This window comes from Myotis yumanensis, unplaced genomic scaffold (genome assembly GCF_028538775.1).
Source record: "Myotis yumanensis isolate MYYU_CA2020_CCGP unplaced genomic scaffold, mMyoYum1.0.hap1 SCAF_5, whole genome shotgun sequence".
In the NCBI taxonomy this organism is placed as follows: domain Eukaryota; kingdom Metazoa; phylum Chordata; class Mammalia; order Chiroptera; family Vespertilionidae; genus Myotis; species Myotis yumanensis.
The window spans coordinates 10362990-10378870 of record NW_027223756.1 but is presented as its reverse complement, the minus strand read 5'-3'; positions in this window follow the sequence as shown (position 1 = coordinate 10378870).

Sequence of the window (15881 nt, the reverse complement as noted above, 5' to 3'; positions counted from 1 at the left end):
CATACACAGAGAGGTGATTTCTTTCTGCCGAGTGACAGTAAGAGCTTCTGAGTTGACAGAGGAGGTCTCATCCCTCTCAGAAAAGAGACAAAAGCAGAAGTGGGGGGAGTGAGATTTCTGCCAGAATAAAAACATCTATTTAATTCTGCTTGAGAGAGAAATGCAATAGGCAGTGCCTCTCATGATTGCAAGTTGTTGTATCTATATGTATTTCCTATAGAAAACTTCATCACTTAGTAAGCTACCAAGGTCTCCCTATCTTGCCTTTGAGAACATTGCAAACCAAAAATAAATGTATTTACTCTCAGTGGAGTTTATTAGAAGGAGACAATCAGGAACGGTATATAGAGAGGATGTAAAATGCAATGTTGATATGTTTCAGATCACTGAATTAAAGTCATGAGAGTAAAAATATCCCTGACAATGGTTAGCAAAATTATTATTTTTCATTTTTTTTTTTTTGGTTAGGGAAAATATTTTTTCCAAGTGATTTGAAGCTATGAGGTATAGGAACTGATCCACCATCAATAATTCATAGTTGAAAATTGTACACTTTGAGATTCAAAGCATCTTCCTATCTCTCTTGAGAAAGATGTTCACTATTTAGATTCTAAACTACCATAGAGGCAACCGAATGCCATTGTGAAGCTGAGAGACAAGAAGTCAGAGAGGGCTCCTTAAGGGTTGGGGTTATATCTAGGAACATTTCACTCATCCTGCAGGGTTCATCTTTGGGGTATTTGTGAATATCCTAATATTGTGTGTAAACTTTTGCTTGTATGTGCATTTTTCTGATGAGCAGTTGGTTGGGCATAGTCCCATGCACTGAAAGGTTTCTGGTTCAATTCCTGGTCAGGGCACATGCCCAGGGCATATAGGAGTCAACAGATCGATGTTTCCATTCTCACATCAATGTTTCTCATTCTCTCTCCTGCTCTAAAAAAATCAGTAAAAATATTTTTAATAAAATAACAGAGTCCACTAGGATTAGAATGAACTACCTTAGAAGACAATGACCATTAGTTTTTTTTTGTTTTGTTTTTTTTTGTTTTTTTTTTTTGGGGGGGGGGGGGACGTTCTCCGTTCTGTTCCATTGATCTATGTGCCTGTTCTTGTGCCTGTACTAGCTGTTTTGATTACAGTGGCTTTGTAGTATAACTTGATATCTGATATTGCGATTCCTCCAACTTTGTTCTTTCTCAAGATTGCTGCAACTATCCAGGAGCTTTTTTGGTTCTATATAAATTTTTGAAGTATTTGTTCTAGATCTGTGAAATATGCATTGGTATTTTAATAGGGATTGAATTAAATCTATAGATAGGGTAGCATGGACATTTTTATGATGTTAATCTACCAATTCGTAAAGACTGTATATTATTCCACTTGTTTATATCCTCCTCACTCTCTTTTTTCAACATTCTATAGTTTTCCAAATACAGGTCTTTTACCGCCTTGGTTAGACTTATTCCTAAGTATCTTATTTTTGTTGTTGTTGAAATGGTAAATGTTGTTGTTGAAATTCTCAGTTTTGCTTTCTGAGAATTCATTATTGGTGTATAAAAATGCCCTGAATTTCTGGATAACTTTTTATCCTGCTACAATGCTGAATTCATTTATTAGTATTTTGGTGGACTCTTTAGGATTTTCTATGTACAATATCATGTCATCTGCAAATAATGAGAGTTTTCCTTCCTCCTTTCCAATTTGGATGGCTTTTATTTTTTTATTCTTGTCTGATCTCTGTGGCTAGGACTTCTAGTACTATATTGAATAAAAATGGTGAAAATGGACATCTCTGTCTTGTTCCTTTTTTTTAGGGGAAATTATTTTAGTTTTGCCCATTGAGTACAATGTTGACTGTAGGTTTGTCATATATGGTCTTTATTATATTGAGGTATGATACTTCTATGCCCACTTTGCTGAGTTTTTTAAAAAAAAATGATGCTGGATTTTATCGAATGCTTTTTCTGCATCTCTTAATGTGATCATGTCATTTTTGTCTTTCAATTTGTTTATGTAATGTATCACATTTATTGATTTGCAAATAATGTACCGGCCTTGAATCCCTGGAATAAATCCCAGTTTGTCATGTTATGATCTTTTTAATAAATTGTTGTATCCAATTTGCCAATATTTTTGAGGATTTTAGCATCTATGTTCATCTGGGATATAAAGCCTTTCTAGTTTGGAGCTAAAATCTGTCATCCTATGACTTGTCCACTTGGACTAGTGCAGGCTTCTCTACTAAGGCTACTCTATATTTTTTATTTATTTTTATTGTTTTAATAAATAGTCCCAAATTACACTGCAATATGTATTAGTAGAATGCCATGTGCCTGAAACTGTTCTCGATAACTTAAACAATCTAAACAGGGTCTTTATTCTTGTGGCTATTGAGTAGAGATAAGCACTAAACAATTAAATTATGAAATCGGTGGTATTATACAGCAAAAACCACTATGAAGAACATTATGTTAAATGATTCCAAAGTAGCACTGATTTACATAGCCTAATCAGAGAAGTCATTAAGCATAAACTGGCCCTCTAAGGTCCTTTCCACCTCAACAGTATAATGTCAAATAGGACCTCAACTTCTGGATTTCATCATCCATTGGTTCTCATATATCTCCTTAATGAGGTAGAATTTATGAATAATTAAGTTGAAATGAATAGGTAAATTGGTTTCTTCAACTGAAATGTAACAGCTACCCTGAAAATTCATCTTGGAATGATAAATGGTGGTAATGTTGTCAATTAACTTAATTGTCAATTCTATAAGTGAACCTTATGGAATTCAGATTTCCTTATATGATATGTTTAAATATTTTTTCTATGTTCTGGTTGCTCCAGATGACTATATCACAATGACTTACCAATTTTTTATTCATATTTGTCTCATCAATGAATTTCTGGAGGTCTATAAGCTTGCCTTTTAACACGTTGCCCATAAGGAAAACATAGATCATATTAATGTGTTTTGTGTGTGTGTGTGTTTTTGTTAAATTAGTGTTGAGTCCATGGTTAGGGTGGCACCATCTTTTGGTGTTCCAGAATGTTTCTGAGATGATCCCATGCCCACTGGAACATTGAAGAGGGCAGTAAAAAAGAAGACATTACAATATTTTCAAAACATAACTTCCAAAATCAGCAATACATCCTTTGTTATTTCAATCTAAGCTATTTTTAGTAACACATTTTCAGTGTTCTAAGCTCTTCTTAGATGGGAGTCCTTTAATATATTGTGTAGTTCTCAGTTTTTCATTTGTCCATTTGTTTCTTTCACAAATATATGTTCTTACAATGACTAGGATACTGTGTAACGTTTGTAGGTCTTAAAAATGAGTAAGACATATTTCCAGCTCACAAGTTCCCAGCGATCTAGTGTGTGAGCATAAGCGATGGACAATGGATGAAGGGTGACCTAAATCTGGTAACATAACAAAAAAGCAAAATATGGGACGCAATGACAGAAAATGAGAGAGGTAAAACCAAAACATAACAGAGCAGGAATCATAGCCTGGCAGACAGAATGAGACAGGCTTTCTTTAAAGCAATAACACATGAACCAGGATTTTTAGGAAGAACTGCTATTTCAGCAGAAAAAAACATACTATGGGGGAGAGACATAAGGTATTGGGGCATCCAAAGCAAATCATATAGTTTCCTTGTAAAGCATGCATGTGAGGGAGTGAAGCCAGAAAGTGTTTTAGTTAGGGCTATTTTGGTTGTAAGGATAAGAAACACCTTGGACCTGCTTGGAGAAATGTGTTTTTTTTTTTTTTTTGTAACAATAGAATTAGCAATTTCATTGACATCAAGGACAGGAAATGAAATACAGCTGAGCTTATGGGTCCAGCACAATCCAGTCAGGAGCCACGGAGGCTGCCCCGTGCCATCTCATAACTGATAGGTATGGAACACAAAGGAGAGGTAGGAGTCAAAGAAAACACAAAGCTTTTGAGATGGGTGAGGGAATTCAATATCCTGGCAGAGAGAGCACTCAATAAAATTACCTACTCTTAACTGACTGTCTGACAGACTGAAAGATTTCTTTCAAGAGGGAGCACATTGTGCAGACTTTTCACATTGGATTTGGATGTGTGATCCCAGGTTGCAGGAGTCAACTCTTCAGCCACTTTGTAAGGATTTTAATGAAAATGCCTGCATTGCTTCTCATGATGAATTGTGAATTTGGGTGTTATAATGTAATGCTTGCATTTGTGTTCACTTAGAACTTTGATATTCTCATATAGGGTGTCCCCAAAAATGTATACACACACTTTGCATAATTATAAACGCAGTGCTTATTAAAATACGTTTTATTTTAAAAAATGAGCTATCAGCTATTAAACTGTGTATACATCCTCAGGGGACACCCTTGTATATACTTGCATGGATTCTCATGACACTGAGAGTGAGTAGGTAGGCAGTTTACAGATAAGAATACTGAGATTCAACCATTTATCCACACTTTATAAGTTTATTACCAGTAAATAGAACTTATAACCTAGGTGCTTTAGACTGTAAATCCCCTGTTTTTTCCCCGACCATCAGACCGCACTGCTGTAAAGCATAAATCTTATCCAATCAACTGTTTTTGTAGTTGTTCTAATAACGCTTCTTTGCTTCAAGTCCCCTCTATTTAGTCATTTACACTCCAGCTAATTCTGTGTAAATTAAAAACACACACTCACACAGAACACAATTGAACTTCCCCACAGGGTGGGCCTGTAATCTGATGATTGGAGCCATCTCCATTTATGACTGGTATAAATCATTTTAATTCTCTGAACTGGCAGTGAACGGGACTTAAATGGGGATAGGTCTTGATGTAAACAAAACAAAACACAACACAAACTAAGAGCTTTCAATACTCCTTAAACATTCAATTTAGCACAAATCCTCCATAAAATCATATTAGTTAAGATCTTAGGTTCACAAACTGGCTATGGGAACTTATGCCCGAGTTTAAATTACACAATATCAGAACGGAAGTTCAGCCATCATGGATAACAGACAGCTTCTTTTGCGGGTTGCTATCCCTTTGGTGTGGTCATGCTCCAGCCTGTCTTGTGTTTAATACCTTTAATGTTTCCTTTAGTTATTAAGGATAACTGACAGGCATTTTTAGGTATAATTTCAAACATAAGCTTCCCAAGAAATAACTTTGTTTTCAAACTGACATTGTGTATATTTAATTAAAATATGTGCTTTGGGAAACTATTGACTTTGATTACCACTACTTGCAACCACATAGACTGAAATTTTAAGTCTGTATTTGTACATTCCACCTCTGCCTTCATTTATTCAGAGATGCTCTTTAGAAATTAATTATATTAGAATCTTAATGGCAAAACTATACATACAGGGTGTCAGGAAAATAACCAGAAAATTATACAAAGATAAAGGTGTTAATAAAATATTACTTATATAAAAATTCTAGAAGGAATAGATTACAAAAAATAATATTACAAGTTAAACTGAAATACAAGCATTTACTAGTAGTATGATACAAATTTAAATTTGTTGACATGAAAAGATTATGTGTGTATGCATACATAGATGTATTTTTAAATATTAAATTACAAAAGGTTGTTTAGAAAATTTATAGTAAAAACCATGTGTGTCCACACATATGCTCACAAAAATAGTATAAGACTATATATTTTAATAGGATTCCCTTTCAGTGGCATGAACTTGGAGAATTTTCATGTTTAAAATGTTTCTTTTGTTCTTAAGTATAATACAGATTCTGTGAGAGTAATAAAAGATACACTTTAAAAGGGAAAAACAAGGTTTTTATTTTGATAGTCTTTAAATTGAATCCCTTCGTCCATTAGTGATCATCCCTTTGTCACACCAAATCCTAGCATTCTTGTAGTATATCCCTTCTTTCCCCGTTCACTATCCCTAGTCGAACTTTTACCCTCACTCAAAAGTGGAAATGGAAACTTACACCAGCAATTATGACTGAGATGTAAATCTCTGTAAGATATACATAATTGAAAACAGTTCTAGAAGGTTTATTTCAGAATTTTAAAAAAATATGTATTATTATTATTATTATTATTATTTTAAATCAACTGACATGAACCAATGAATTAGGAGTGATCTTAAAATGCATATTCCACCAACTAAATAAATTTTTATTAAATTGATTTTCATGATAACTTGTTCAGAATTCTGTTTCATCTCTCCAATGCTGATCTTATTCAATAGTTTCTATTTTCTCCCTGAAATGTAAGGCATCGTTACCACCTCCACTTCCAGTTTTCTTCTACTTCATTATAATTATTCTCACAATTTTACAACCTCATAGTTACTGTCTAAATATAAGTCAGCATACTTAATATTTGCATGTTTAGAAAGTGGCCTAATAGAGATTTTTCCCAGTGCCTGAAATACAGATTTGAAAATATTATCTTTAGTTGGCTAAATATGAAAGTTACAATCTTACTCCAATTTCATCAATTTTGCAGTACCAGTGCATTCTTAGGGTTATATAAATATTAAATTCTAATCATATTGACAATACCTGCCTAAAAGAATCCTTTCCAAATAGGCTATGTAAATAATGATTCATTTGGGTAAATGAAATAAATTTGGATGTAAATGTTATAGACTCATTGAACTGTTTGCTGGAGATTAGTGCTCTGCCAAACAAGTCCTCAGAGCCATATATGTATGTGTGTATGCATACATGTATATATATTTATATATGTACATGTGTGTGTATATATATATGCATACATATGCATGCATGTGCATGTATGCATATGTGTCTTGTGTATATAATGTTTGGCCATCAATTTGTCTGTTTTACTTCTCATGTTATATTTTACTTGCCTTAACAATTTCAAGTTCCTTCTTCTTCCCAACCCCCTCTGAGACCCCTCTGTGTTGTCATCAGTTGCCCCTTTAATTGAATTTTCACAGCAATCATTAGAATATCACATGGAGGTTTGTGAAAGATTTATTGGTAAAGCAAAGATTACAGGAAACCCCTGTTCAAGGTTCAGTCTCTACAAAGTAATGATGTTGTTTAAGAGCACTGAATCCCTTCATGCCCATCACTTTGACATATGCCACATTCCACGTGGTTACAGCCTCCTAAAAGGGACTGCCAGAAGCAATGTCAGTGCTGATGCAGGCACATTGGCAATTGACAGGACAATTCCTGTGCAGAGCCCCTGGGTTGTAAATGAAATCATTTTGAGGGCCTTAGGAAACACCACCAAACCCTTGCAGCATGAAGCCCTGCTTTGATAAAATCTTCCAAGTGCCCAAGTGCTCTTAAATGGGTTCTGGACGGAATGGCAGGCAGATGAGGCCAAATGAAAAGCTGTACATTTACTTCTTACACTTTTTATTATCTTTAATTTCTCTTATTAGTTTTCATTTTTAAAGTGCTTTGAAGAGCCAAATAATTCTATATAATGCAAATTAGCAAAAAAAAAAAGAACAGAAATAAATGGACAAAGAATTATGCCCAGGCATGCCACAAAAATTGAATCCAAATAGCATATTGATTAGGAAGTAATTCTGACCTATATTAATGATCAGAGACATACAAAACATCCACACAAATGAATGAATAAAATAAGACACTATCTCCTATCTATCAGATATGTGACGATAGTAAAGTCTGATGGGCATCAAGTATTGGCAATGACTTTGGACTCCCATATCTGCTTGTGGGAGGAGGATTTGGAACAACCACTTTGGAGAAGAATTTAGCATTGTTAGTGAAATTGAAAATGTACATAACCAGAAAGTCAGCTTCTGTGTTTATACTCTAAAGAAACATTTCCAGCCCTAACTGATTTGGCTCAGTGCATAGAAAGTCTGCCTGCGGAATGAAGGGTCCCTGATTGCATTCCAATCAAAGGTACAAGCCTGGATTGCTGGCTCTAGCCCCAGCAGGGGGCGTACAGGAGGCAGTCAATAGATGATTCTCATCATTGATGTTTCTATTTCTCTCTCCCTCTCCCTTCCTCTATGAAATCAATAAAAGTATATTTAAAAAAAAAAACATTTCCAAAAGTTCACAAGAGGGAGATATGTAGGTATGTTTATTGTAACATGGTTGAAAATAGCAAGAAAAGAAAAGCATATAAATATATATAATTTGCATAATGGATAAGTTAAAGGTTTGTATAGGGTGTTTTTGTGTGTGTGTGTTGGGGGTAAGTATGTTAGTTAATAGGAATAGCATATACATATAAATACATATACTGATATATTTCAAAACCATAATTTTGATTTAAAACAAGTTATACACATACTGACAGCTTTTAGAACTATAATGTCAAGTTATAAAACAAACTAGAATAATTTACACTAGAATACGATTTACGTAAAATGTTTCAAAGTATATACAAGGAATAGGTCTATATCATATAAACATAGGATGGTAATTTACAAAAACAGATTCTGCTAAATTCATGATAATATCTGCCTACGTGGGAAAGACACAGGAGGATATGATTATCGTAATTATATTTTGCTTCCTTTACTAAAAAGATGAAATTAATATAAAAATGCTAGCTGTGATCAGTTCTAGGTGTTGAATACAAGTATTTTTTATTGTATTAATGTGTAACCTCTTATTAGTTCTAAAATGTTCTCAATACAAAAAGAAACTCTAACAATAATTTATCTTGATAATTTCTGTATACTATACTAATGATAACTTGGGCAAATATTTTCTTTGTCACAGTGAGGTGTCATGGCTATATATTTCAAGACACCTCAGAAAACAAACATGTTTTTTCCTATAAGGTTATGTTTATTCAGTGTGATTTTAAGTGACATTTATTTCTTCTGCTATTGATGTGAGACACTGGTTTGAAGATTATTTTATTTTAAATGCCTTACATAATTTACCTATGCAAGATTATAGTTTAATTCTAATTGCATTTAAGACTTAAGTTCTCCTAAAGCAACACTCAACATGCACCATCAATTATCTTAGAGAAACACAGAAAATATATTAATTATAGGTCATGACACAGCAAATTATGAATTTCCAGCCAGAAGTAAATTATTGCCACTAATTAGCTTTCTTGTTTGCCAGACTGTGTTAAAGTCTTCATTGCATTAGTCATTTCATAAATCACTTTTTCAACATGCGAATCTGGAAAAAATGAGAATATGAAAATATGCTAAGAGCTTCCTAATATTCAGAAACAGAGTTTTGTTGGACAATTTCTACTGATTTCAGAAATATTTGATCAGTTCAGTGTGGAATATTTGGAAGAGAGGATACCTTAATTTTTTTATGACAAATATTGTTTAGATGTCACTTATTATTTCTACTCTAGTCCATTACTTGGACAGACTTAGTGTACACTAATATTAAGTGAAAAGAGTGTAGTGTTTGAATGTTTTTCAGTTTTATAAACTTTTATCAAAATTGTGACATTGATTGGGTGGGTTTGCCTCAAACACCAACTTAAATTAACAATTCCAAATTTTTGGTGTTTTTAACTACCATGAATAATAGAAAATGGTCTGATCTCTTTGTTCTTCTGCCATTTTTCCAATTTTTTCCCAAAATTCAGTACAACCCTGCCTATAAAACTTAGCTTCCCCTGTTCCTGTTTCCCTTAACTCTCACTTTCTGATGTTTCTGTTAAATAACCTGACAACAAAACAATACTGATGAGTTAATAAATATTAATGAACTAGAGGCCCAGTGCATGAAATTCATGCATGTGGGGGGGTCCCCTCAGCCCAGCCTGCACCCTCTCCAAGCTGGGACCCCTTAGGGGATGTCTGACTCCTGGTTTAGGCCCGATCCCGGGGATTGCTCCTAAGCCAGCAGTTGGACATCCCTCTCACAATCCTGGACTGCTGGCTCCTAATCACTCACCTGCCTGCCTGCCTGGTTGCCCCTAACTGTCCCCCTCTGCCAGCCTGATTGCCCCTCACTGCCTCTGCATGCCGGCCTGATTGCCCCTAACTGCCCCCTCTGCCTGCCTAGTTGCCCCTCACTGCCCCCCCTGCCCCCCCGCTGGCCTGGGTGCCCCCAACTGCTCCCTCCCCTGCTGGCCTGGTTGCCCCATGCAGCCTGCTATTCAGTCATTTGTTCATCCCTCACTAACCCCCCCCCCCCCCCCCCCCCCCGCCTGCCAGCCTACTCACCTCACGCAGCCTGCTGTTCAGTCATTTGGTCATCCCTCACTAACCCCCCTTCCAGCCTGGTCATAGGCAGCCATCTTGTGAGGATGTGAGGGTTAATTTGCATATCGCTTTATTATATAGGATTACAGTGGAAAAATGCACTTACTAGTTAGTACTCATTCACATTCACAGAGTAACATATTTGGCATGTGCATGATTTTTTTTCTAAAATAATGTTTTAACCTTCTTCCCAGTAGAATATAAGCAACAATATAAGGATATTTTATCTCCTTGGTTGACTATGTTCCTAGCACTTGAGCAGAGCATGGTAGATAATAGAGGCTCTTTAGAAATAAAGAATAACAATTACAGTTAAATATTTCAAAAGAAGAAAAAAGGGTAGGAGAGATGTTTGAATCAGCTAGTTTTCCCCCTTCTGCCTTTTGAGCACCAGGACTGCCCCTAAGGCAGGGTGTGTGGAGTGGATTTCATCAGTATTCTGATGGTCCCATTGCATTTATAAATCAAATCTGCCTACTTTGCACTCTCGGAAAAGAAAAATGCTATTTTGCTGATTAGCTATTTTCCCCAAGGAATCAAACATTAAGGAAGCTTTTGTCTCCCTTGTTTGATTCCTAAAATAAAGGCTATTTCAACACTAGTGCGAAACGAGGCATATTTTAGCAGATATGCAAACTTCAGGAAACTAAATCCAGGTCCATCCCTTGGCAAAAATATAGAAAGATTCTGTCTTTACTGCCACTAAGTCCTTTTAGCCTTCAACCCTCACCCACATTCTTCTTTGGTCAAATATCCCTAAACTCTAAGTTCCCAGGTATTCTCATGGCCATTCTAATTATCACTATTTGGATTGGTTTTCTGTTGTGAACAAGGGCTCATCCCCAGAAGGAGTCAAGCATGTCTTTCCACAATGCCAGGCGCATTAGGGGAGACCTCCCCAATAAGCCAATAGAGTCGCACACAGGTTACACGTAGAGATGTGGAGCTTACCTGAAAGAAGCAAGCAGAGCAAGCATCCAGCATGAAGTTCTGGTCACTTGCTTTGTGGAAGTGGCCACAGCTGGAGAGGTAGACGTGGGCTCAAGCCAGAAAGCTGCAGTGGAGGCATGTATCTGGTGGAGTGGAAGTTTCCAGGGGCTCCAAGCATGACCTGTGGTAGAGCCAAGCTTGATCATCGGGTGGTCAGAGCTCTGAGTTCTTATACCCCATTGTTTTTCTCATTTCTAGATGATGAAGATGTGGCTTAGACAGTTTACATGAGTCTCTAAAAGGTGCTCAGCTAGCACTTGACAGAGCTGTAATAGGAATTGAGATTTTTTTTAAAAAACCACGTATTATTCTAGGCCATTGTTGGATTCTATACATTTTTTCATTATATAAAATGAGGCCAATGGAAGATTAGCCTCAGTTTCTTCATCCTTAGAATAAGGATAATAATATCTACCTCGGTGTGATAATTAAATGAGATAATGCATGTAAAGCACTGAGTTACTGATTGGGCAATGGTAAGTCCTTGTGATGGGCTAGGATTTATTAATATGAGATTTTAAGTCTCTTCCTCTATGAAATGCAAAGCAATTAAAGGCTTTTTAGCAAGACAGTGATACAATGAAAGCTACTGTAGGGGAAGATTAACCTGTCACTTGTGGAAAGGTTATACTAAAGGAGAGAGGAGTCTGGAGACAAAGCATAAGATCTCACACACAGAGTGCTGCCTCCCCAAACTAAAGTGGTGGTTTTGGGGGGGTCCCATCACTGGCTGGAGTGAGGGGGCAACCCAAAATGAGGAGGGCCACATTCAGGAATCTCTGGGCTCAGGCAGGGCCAGCAAAGGGAGCCAGGAGGAAACCTTCAAGAAGAGAAAAGGGAGTGTAATGGTGGTGGAGGTGTGGCATGTCAAGCTAGAAGGCAAGGAATGATGGAAAACCATAATTGTTTCCCATCTCAGACCACGTCTTGTCCTCAGAAATGTCTGGACAGTGCTGCTATTTTCAACTATATTAGTTGTCATTTTTTTTAGAATTCTAGATTCTGGTCTCTCTTATAAATTAGATGTTGTAATAGCTCAGCATCCACATTCACATGTGGCAGTAAATCTTCATTAGGCAGCATTACCTTCATATATCCGAAATCACGCTGTTGCCCATGTGCTATGGTAGGCCTGCTTAACACACCTAGGCAGTCCTCGCATAACACATGGGCACCTGGAGATCCACCCACAGGACCTGCCTTACCTTGGAACTAATTTATAAACAAAGGAACAAAGGACAGGGTGAATCGCATGAAAGCCAGGTTTGTAACAGTCCTGATGATTCAAGTGGGATATTTCAGATATAAGCCTTCCACAGTGAAAGGGTTCTTACCCTTGTTTAAATAAATAGCACAGATTTATTTGGGTCACATGGTGGAAACATGAGATGGTTGAGAAGTCCATACTGGTTTAGCACTAGCATTGATCAATGTAAAACATAAAGGCTGGAATGGAGAATTGTTGAAAAGAATTTGTTATGATGGTTTTCTCAGTGTTAGGATTCAAGGGCAAGAACATTAATAGTACTTCCAAAAATGTAAAAATTAATTTTAAATAGGTAAGTTTCATTTTATTTTATTTATTCTCATGCCTGAAAAAACTAAGATAAGTTAAAATACCAAGTCCCGGGGTTTAAAAATTGAGCTTCCTGGAGTGAGAATTAAACATCAGGAATCTACTACATGCACTTAGTACATTACCAAGAAAAAACTGTTAATAAAATCATTGCTCAATAAATGTATACAAAATATATATACTGTTAACATACTATTTTAAATTTCTTTATTGAAATCCCTCCACCAAACAATAACTAAACTTGTAGAGCATTATGGTTGCTCAGTGAAGTAATAACCATTTGGATTAGATTCTCTGCTTCAGCAGAATCTAGGTACGTGCACAAGAATGATATATAGGGAGGCAAGAGATACTGTTGAATGTCTTCACAGCAGACTGAACATTGGAATTGACACTAAACCTTGTGTCAAGACACACACAAAGACTTCCAGACACACAGTGCACCTGAGGCTATAATCCGTCAAGGTTAACAAAGAGTAAATACCTGTGAAAGCAAATAGACTGTGATATAATTGGCATCTCCAGACTGGTGAAAGAAGATTTTTCGTTCCAATTAACATTCAAGTGCATGAGACCAATCCATTTACTCATTTTCTGATAATTTATGTAGCGATGTACAGAAGTAATAGTCATGGTTACATGGCACATTTATGCAATATTTTCCATCCCTAAGGATCCTAAAGCTCTTTACAATTATAGTTAATGTTTGTTAAAGTACTTTTAAGAGGGAGAGCACCACAGTTGTTCCAAATCTTATGATTATAAAAACCTTGATACAGTACGTATAGAAACACTTATGAAACTGTTGCCAGGTCTAGTGTAGTAAATGGAATTCTTTTATGAGTCCAATGAGCCAATGTCTATACAACCTTTTCTTCAAGAAGCTTAATGTCAACCTCTTCTCTATTGTAACTACCTTGGAAATCACATGTAATTTGGTCTGAAATTACTTATTTGCAGAATGTTAAGGAAGGGAGTATTCTTAATAGAAAAAAAATCTATTTTTGGTCAATAAATGCAGTCATTATTTCCAAATGATAAAATTATTGCTTAGAAAGAAACTAATGTAGTGAGACCCTTCAGCTCAGGGGCTGCAGAGGACATGTTTTATTATTTTGCCACCTTTCTACACATGAACCTGTGAGTCAACAAATCAAGAGAATGGCAGCTATTAGACTTTTAGTCTCCCTGTCAGCAGCATGGACAAAATGACCTAGATTCTGCCAATCATTCCAGCCATCTGGACTGTGAACAGAAAGCCAGTACCATGAAGCAATAGGGACCGCCTAGAAATCCAGTCTGGCCCATCTGCGTCAGCTATGGTGTCCTCAACCAGTTAGTTGTCATAGGCAGCAGTGGTGGTGGTTAAGGCAGCAGAATCCAGACAATCATAACTGGAATGAAGTGTGGAGGACATCCCAGGGCCAGTCCTACAGGTTGATTGTAGACCCCCCCCCCCCACCCCACACCCTCCACCCCCCACAGCATCCAGCAATGAGATCTCCAAGCCTGGATCTTCAGACATCTGGAGCATGACTACCCACTATCAAGTAATTTTATACCCTCATTTTTACACTAGGTCTTTGTGACTTACGATTCCAAGCAGTAAATGATCAATATGCTGATGATGCATTAATCTCTCTAAACCAGTCAACTGTTGTATATGACTTTACCATTTTTTCTCTTTTTATCCTAGCAAGCAAGTTTATATAATTTTATATATGATAACTCGGTTAGTCACCTAGACAAGGTTTCTGTTTTGAGTTGCTTTGGTTTGGTTCTGTGTGTGTGTGTATTTGTGTGTGTGTGTATGTGTGTGTGTGTGTGTGTGTGTGTGTGTGTAATCATTTAACCTTCCTTTGGATTTAGAAAACTTGTTTCTAAAATCTACAATCTTTTACTACAGTCATCTGAGCAAAATTGAAATTAATGCACCTAAGGAACATAAGTGTTCATTATACTGGACTATATGTGTTTTTGTCTTTATAAAAGATTTCATATCACTTTTAAAAAGACAATTCAGTAAGTGATTGTATACTGGAAAGCACATATGTGTGTGTGTAATTCAGAGGGGAAGGGAGACGGAAAGATAGAAATATCAATGATGAGAAAGAATCATTGATCAGCTGCCTCCTGCATGCCCCACACTGTGGGAAGAGCCTGAAACCTGGGCACTTGCCCCGACCTGAAATCAAACTGTGACCTCCTGGTTCATAGGCTGATGCTCAACCACTGAACCACACTGGCCAGGCTTCATATACTCTTATAGGAAGAACAAAAAAACAGGAAAAAAAGATATGGTTCTAATATAATGTGAGTACTTCAGGCTAAGAATAAAATCACCAGGGGCAGGTTCACACTAGTTTTAAAAGTCTTGTATTCCCCTCAACTTAAATAAAGGTGAAAATGATGTGTGTTGAAAACCTAGGAAAGATGGCTCAAAAGGGCCATCTTCATATCATTATGAAGACACTGATTTAAGTGACCTAGGAGATGAGCTGCCCCAAAATTGCTTTGTAAAATGCCAGAGTAGAAAAATATGAGTTTCTAAATTAATACATGATCTTATTAATACAGTATGTTAATTACATATGTATAGTTAAATTAATACACTAACTATTCCAGTAGAGAAGATTGAATCAGTATTCTATGAAAGATTAAATGGATATGTTTTTAACTCAATAATTCTAAATTTTTTTAAACAACAGTTTCATGTGGTCTCTAATGATCTAGGCATTGGGACAGACAAAACTGAATTCATATCATGGTTGTCTGTTTCTCCCTGTAGTTCTATTAGTAGTTGCTTTATATATTTCTTTTTTACTTGGGATGAATAATTACCCTTCATTTTCTCTCAAAATCAATAAGCGATGGATTGATGGAATTCATGTGTTCCCTCCACAGATATTTTTTGCATGTCATCTCTGTGGAAGGAATTGCCTGACTTGCAGTACAACTCATGTATATCTCTTGGGTGGTTGTCAACAGGTTGAATTGAAGCTTTCTGGCCATATATAGCTCATTTATTTTAAGCAGAGAAATGAGAGCTTAATGTAGTGACGTCCTCTGCCCAGCAATTATAATTTGCAGTCACAAAGCCAGGTAGCCTTTAAGCAATGGGTTAATACCA